This window comes from Tupaia chinensis, unplaced genomic scaffold (assembly GCF_000334495.1).
Source record: "Tupaia chinensis unplaced genomic scaffold, TupChi_1.0 Scaffold145257_1, whole genome shotgun sequence".
In the NCBI taxonomy this organism is placed as follows: Eukaryota; Metazoa; Chordata; class Mammalia; order Scandentia; family Tupaiidae; genus Tupaia; species Tupaia belangeri.
The window spans coordinates 916,948-923,037 of record NW_006205117.1 but is presented as its reverse complement, the minus strand read 5'-3'; the positions used below and the strand labels follow the sequence as shown (position 1 = coordinate 923,037).

The 6,090-nt window shown below is 39.6% G+C and overlaps 1 protein-coding gene and 1 long non-coding RNA gene across 4 annotated transcripts in view; one reads left to right on the top strand and one right to left on the bottom strand.

Annotated features, from left to right (window-relative positions):
- Positions 1 to 6,090, top strand: part of ANGPT1 (angiopoietin 1) — a 277,865-nt gene that overhangs the window by 67,590 nt on the left and 204,185 nt on the right. The window lies entirely within an intron of this gene.
- Positions 1 to 6,090, bottom strand: part of LOC102471142 (uncharacterized) — a 48,636-nt gene that overhangs the window by 4,955 nt on the left and 37,591 nt on the right. The window contains exon 4 of the long non-coding RNA XR_001369696.1: positions 990 to 1,128. This is a non-coding gene — a long non-coding RNA (uncharacterized LOC102471142). The remainder of the gene's footprint in view (positions 1 to 989; positions 1,129 to 6,090) is intronic.

The following is a 6,090-nucleotide window of genomic DNA, read 5'->3' as shown; positions in this document are numbered from 1 at the left end:
AAAGAGTGTGAGGTAACAAATATAGAGGGCTGGGAAGACCTGAATGTTCTCAGATACATATGATCATAGCATCTGTTTGTTTCTATTTGATAGGTCCATTAAGATAGGATGTTACACCTTGCAGTCTGTTGTTGCATTAACAAGAGTCATAAAGCCAGGTGTCATGGTGTGCACTTGTAATCGCACCTACTTAGCAAACTAAAGCAGAATTGCAAGTTCCCAGCTAGCCTGAGCAACATAGCAAGACCCTGTCTTGAAAAAAAGAAAAAAAATCAACCAAAAAGCGAAAGATAAAGCAGCTCTTGGGAGTTAATCCTGTTTCCCACATGGCAGGTCCTGGACCTTCTATATCTTTTGTAATCTATCAATGTGCCCAGAATGTCACATGGGAGACATTCCACATACACTAACTCAATTCACGTACACTGAGATACACATAACAGGTGGCAACATAAAGGCAGACTATTATCAGAGAAGCGAACCTGTCTACTACATTTTATTTGTAGCTGAACTTGATGTTCTACTGCCTCCACATCAAGTCCAGGTGCTTCATGGTTGGTAAGAAATAGAGAAAGGTCACATGAAAGGACAAATGGAAATTATAGTCCTACCTGGTCCCTGAAAATTCACTGCCTAGACAAGCCAACTTCAGAATATGGCTATTTTGGTCTGCACTGTGGTGATCCTTTCACTAGGTAGACTTTTCAGGTAGTCTCATCTTCCCAGTTCAAGTACTCCTTCTCCAATTGCAGGAGTCTATTTTGGGAGCTGTGTCTTCCCCATAAATGACGTGGGGCATACTAACTGCTATGCCCCTGTTCCTCTCATCAGAGATCCTGGCTCACTGCAGTTTGGTTTTACCAGATGGCCACAGCTGTGTACGAGACTGGAAGGCACTCTAAAGTAAGTTGCCAGTCTTACAGAGTTCGAAACCTACAACAGCAGAGAGATCGTCCCTTAATGATGACCATTATTTTGGAAGATCTTACCTGAGTCAAGGGAGAATTGAAGAGAGATATGGATGAAGGGATCAGGAAACACAGAAGACGCTGGGCGCTCACCGGGAGGACAGGCCTAGGAGGGTCACAATCTATCTTGAGTAGATAAGAGCACCTTCAACAGTGTCTGCTAGTGGAGGGAGGAAGACAGGGCTCAGCAGAAAGCCAGTACAGGGAGGAGCAGAGGAAGTTCTGAAAATGCCAGCATTTGCTTTGGCCAGTGGCTTTCTGATACTTGCCTGGAGTGGGCATCACAGCCTGGCAGGGCAGGATGTCTGGTAGTGCCTACCATCTAATGGTGGGATGGCGCAGGAGTCCTGTAGAAGCTCAATTGTCCTGCTGTAGAAATTTCAAAGCCAACTTTTGAAATTTAGTTTGGCCATAGGTCCTACAAACCTAGTTCTCTAGAATATGCAAAATTGCCCTTCACAATTCTAAGAACTAGAATTTCTCTTTCCTCTTTAGTTTCTACTCTACTATTAACTAAGGAGAACTAGCCCTGCCTAGAGTTAACAGGACTCACCAAGCTCATAATACCCCCAATAAAGTGATATATATCTATATCTTTATATCTAAATAAGTAAATTATTTAGATATAAAGTAATTTATTTAGATATAAAGATATAGATCTATCTATCTATATAGATAGATATATTGGGGGGGATCTGAACAGGAAAAGGAAGTATATGAGAACAGAGTTTAAACCTTCATTCTTTTTCCATATCAAAAATCTTGTGGAGCCAGGTTCATGGACTGGTGGTTAAGGAAGCTGGATCCCACATAGTCAATCTATGGTTGAAATCCTAGCCCCAACTGTTTGAGAAACACCAGGCATGTGTTTGTATGCATGTCCTAAATCCCAACAAGTTGGAGAAAGGGAGAAGGGATTGTGGTGTGCCCTATTGGGGTCACTTTCTGTTTCCTCTGTCTCCTCGCTTTCTCTCTCTCTAGTGAATGCATGTATCCTCCAGAAAAAATTTTAAAAATGAAAGAAAACTTCAAAAGTTCTAAGTACGGGAACCAGCAGTTAGCATAGTGGCTATGTCGCTGGACTCCCATGTAGTCAACCGCTGTTTGCATCCCAGACCCAGTGGCTTAAAACTCATGCAGGGCGCGTGTGCGTGCGTGCCCAAGATCCCAAGAGGAGAATGGAGGAGAAGGGATTGCGGCATGACCAGCCCCCCTGGGGGGTGATTTCTCGCTTTCTGTCTCTACGTCTCTCTCTGCCTGTCTGGCAAGCGCACGCACCCTATAGCGAAAATCCTCTCCAAAAGAAAAAGTTCTAAGTAGTAAATTCTGTGAAAACTTCAATTTATTTGATTATTTAATTTTAACTTTAAGTATAAATTTTAAGTATATGGAGTGTCATTGTTTTCTACTTAATTTTTTTCTTCTCTGTTTTAAACTACCCTACTTCATCCAGCACCACACTAGTGAACTTTTGGTGACATAGGTCTCATATTGAAAAGGGCAGCATTTGTTGTTCTTATTAAGCTTCTTGCTATCGTAAGGATCTTGGGGTAAAAGAGAAAAGCCCTGTCATTTGTTATTGTTGTGCTCCTTTATTCTTCCCGTTTTGAGTGGTGTGTTTATTTTAAGGACAAGGACAAAATATTGGGATTTAGTAAAGTATCCCGAGAATAGAAAGCATATGATGTACATAAAAATCCCCAAAACAGGGCTTTGAAGTATCCTCCCTCCTAGAAGCTCAAAGACCAAGAATATACAGAAGGAAGAAGAGCAGAGAGGAGAAGGAAAAGCACAAATTTAACAGGCATCTTCTAGGGTTATATGAAGACGGATCCTCAGCTGGCTCTCCTGCAATTACCTTTTCTGTTCATTTGTCATTAAATTGAAATAAGGTAAACAGTCCTAAACATTCCCCTACTTCTTGAGGTCATGATATGGTGCAAAGAATTCACACAAGCTTGAGTTCCTGCCCACATCCTCTGTTTTAGCCGGCTGACTAATCATCCTGTGAGTACTCCTCTGAGAAACCTTTCCTGGTGCCAGCCTTGCTGTTTCTCTTTCTTGTCCCACAGTGCTTTAGACATATGGACTGCTGGAGGCAGACTGGAATGTAGCGTAGCCCGCACGTCAGCATCCCTCACTGGCATAAGCCTCTTTGTGTTCCAGGAGTTGCTGATTACTGTAGAGTACTGCATGGACAGGGGAGATGTCTGCGACTAAAATGCAATTCTGTATAGCATGTAAATTACCAAAGACAGGGCCCTCCCAGGGTCTAGTAACTTCTATTTCTCTCTCTTCCACAGTAAATAATCATGTTTGTACCTGGTTGAACTAATTTTTTTTTTTTTTTTTTTTTTTTTTTTTTTTTTTTTTTTTTTTTTTTTTTTTTTTTTTTTTTTTTTTTTTTTTTTTTTGTCTAAGAGGCTTGAATGGTGTAAGTCTTGGACCCCACAAAACCTGGAAGTGTGCCTGGTCCCATGCACTATATAGTGAACACATTCTTTTGAGAGTCAAAGAAACTCAAACTTATTCTGGAAGGATACCCAGGTTGCTTTCAGAATCAGTGATAGGAACAGCTCTTGGGGGTTTCATGGCATGAACTTGGAAAGCATTTCATATTTTTTTTGGCCTTGGCTATCTTCTGTAAGTAGAGGAAAAATAACTGCCTGTAGCCTTCTATTCACACCTTTCCAGATCCAAAATGCAAGAAATAAGAAAGCAAAAAACCTTGGTTGGGATAATTCCAGTACAGACCTGAGATAGGCTCACTTGGAAACTGATGTGTTCGCAGATTTAATTTCTGCTTCTGGTAGCCTCTAACAGTCATATGGAAAGACTAATGGAGGTCAAAGATGTAAAAGAACAGTATGATGTTATCTACAGAAGCAAGGAAAGTATTCTGGGAACATATCCACTCAATCACCTCTGCTTTGAATTGAATTGATTTCTTTACACGTACATCTTTTCCATAAAATTGGGAGTTTTATAAGAGGAATTTCTTGCATCACTATCCTCAATACGTTCTATGAATCTTGTTCAGAGTTGTCTGAATAAACTAATAACTCAGCAAATGAATAGGAAAATAGCCAAGGTAGAATTCTCTTATGATAGCATGTAGTCTAAACATTGCTAATTGAGCCTGAATTCCTTACTAGAAATCTGATACCAAACAATATATCTTTAATGTCATTTTCCAGTCCATGAAAAGAAAAGCTTTAATTTGACTTCCTAATGTGCTTGAGATATTTTATTTTAACATATGACCAATATTTGAATTCTTATGGTTTAATATTGCTAAGTTCCTCACAGGGCTCTAAGAAATATTATGATTCCAAATAAAATAATTAATTCCTTCGTTGTCATCATGACATTCATGCATAACCAAGAATGTACACAGTATTTTCTTTTTGAGAAGGTTGTGAATGGCTGCCCAGTGGTTTTTGATTGTGGCTTGCACTTAATTCTCTCCAGAGAGGCATTATGCTTAGGTTCTCTGCAACCCCAGGGGGAAATAGCATGGCCTTTACACTCAATTTTTTTAATTGACCAAAAAAGTTTCTGTCAGCTAATCAGATTACTGAAGAAACATTCACTTAGTCACTCTTCTCGGAACTGTGGTATCAATTTTGCATTCACATTACAGTTCAAGACTCCATCGTGCAACATCTTAGAAGTTAGATGTTTTGGGGCTTGGCAAGAGGTGTGGTGGTTAGGGGCACTGGACTCCCACATGGCCAATCGCAGTTCGAGTCCCAGACATGGCAGCTTGTTTTCTCATTTTCTCTCTCTCTCTCTCTCTATCCCTCTCTGGTCAAATTAAAATAATAAAATAAATAAAGTTAAATAAAATAATTCTTTTTAAAAAGAAATTAGATGTGTTGGTTCCAACAGGTGGTGTGGTGGTTAAGAACTTGGACTCCCACATGGCCGACCATAAATTTAGTCCCAGACCTAGTGTCTTGAAACTCATGTTGGGCACATGTGCATGCTTGCCCAAAATCCTGAAGAAAGATGGAAGAGAAAGAATTGCAGTGTGGCCATCCCCCATAAGGGGTGTCTTCTCTTTCTCTCTGTCTCTGTGTCTCTGGTGAACACACCCACCGGATAGTAAAAATCTCTCTAAAGAAAGAAAGAAAGAAAGAAAGAAAGAAAGAAAGGAAGGAAATTAGATGTGTTTAAGAATCACTAACCTAAATTTGAAGAACTCCTAAAATTATTTCAATACCTGAGTCAAGTTTAACAATTTTTTTTCTGAATCTTTAAAGGATTTGAATTTGTAGTTGTTTGCTTGATTTCATCAAATCCTTGATTCATCTTCAGCATTTTGAAGTGTTAACTAAGATTAGATGTAGCCATTACGTTATTATTGTCCACTACAGAATCATTTTTTCTTCAACTTAAAAAGATACCTGCAGCCATTTCTCTCTATCTTTCAGAAGTAGATTAGGAACTAAGGTACAGTGAAAGGATGACTAAAAATACAATATTGAGTACTAGCATTTATTGAGCAGTAACTATATGCCAGGTGATGTTATGTGTATGTCTTAGATCAGGTTCCCTGGAAACAGACTCTGATACAGAAATATTTGTATAGAAGTTTTGTGGGCCTGTTCTCAGGAGCAACATCTGTAAGAGAGGGAAAAGAAAGCAGGACAGGGCAAAGGGAGATGTTAAACCATGATGCAGGTGTACCAAAAACATTAGTTCATTCCAGAAGTACTGAGGGAGCTCGGATGGCCTTTTAGGGACTAAGGTCTTTGTAGAGACATTCACCAGATTGTCCACTGTGGAAAGGACATTATTCTGGGCAAAATAACTCCCTGAAGCTAAGGACAATTCAGAGAGAAGGTGTAGCTGAGAAGCGTCCTCAACACTCCCTGCTCCTGGAACTTTGATGGCTCACTTCAATATCTGTTGCAAAGTGTTAGGTTGTTGGGAAAGTCATAATGTATTTTTTTGTTTTTCTTTGCAAAAAATGTGTCATAACTTTCCTGACAACCTAACGTATTTCGTATAGATAGTAATGTGATGATGCATGCCTAATAACTTGGCTGAACAGAGGACAGGGGAAAGCAGGCTTGACTTGTTGGCAGCCAATTTCCATGGTGTAAATACTTTTAAG